General features: G+C 65.5%; 1 long non-coding RNA gene across 1 annotated transcript; it reads left to right on the forward strand.

Annotated features, from left to right (window-relative positions):
• Positions 1-20: 20 nt before the first annotated feature.
• LOC104983486 lies at positions 21-524 on the forward strand. The gene is made up of 3 exons (XR_824657.1): positions 21-96; positions 249-359; positions 435-524. It is a non-coding gene; the product is annotated as an uncharacterized LOC104983486 (long non-coding RNA).
• Position 525: the final 1 nt, after the last annotated feature.

The following is a 525-nucleotide window of genomic DNA, read 5'->3' on the forward strand; positions in this document are numbered from 1 at the left end:
AGGATGGGTCTGTGGTCGAGGGAGGCTCTGGGCCCGGAAGCTGGAGAAGCTGATCCGGGGGGCTCAGTGTGTGCACAGTCCCCGTTTCCTGCCCAGGTTGGTCCCTGGATGTGAGCTTCCCATCTGGAAGGGACGGCTTTCCCTCTCATCCCCTGCAGACTGGCCGCCCCCATCCCAGTCCTGGTCCTCAGCTCCCCTGCTGAGGTCAGGGAGGAGCCTCATGAGCCCTTGCCCTTGGCTCCTTGCAGTACCTGAAGCTGCGGGAGAGGATGCAGATCCAGAAGGAGATGGAGCGGCTGCGCTTCCTGCTGTCGGACCAGTCGCTGCTGCTGCTCCCGGAGTACCACCAGCGAGTAGAGGTGGGGGGCCGGGGCTGGGCTGGTGGGCTGGCGGGGAAGCTGTCTGCTGGCTCCCAACACCCACCATCCTTGCAGGTGCTGCGAACCCTGGGGTATGTGGACGAGGCAGGCACAGTGAAGCTGGCCGGGCGGGTGGCTTGTGCCATGAGCAGCCACGAGCTGCTCC

Source organism: Bison bison, unplaced genomic scaffold (genome assembly GCF_000754665.1).
Source record: "Bison bison bison isolate TAMUID 2011002044 unplaced genomic scaffold, Bison_UMD1.0 scf7180017862861, whole genome shotgun sequence".
Classification (NCBI taxonomy): domain Eukaryota; kingdom Metazoa; phylum Chordata; class Mammalia; order Artiodactyla; family Bovidae; genus Bison; species Bison bison.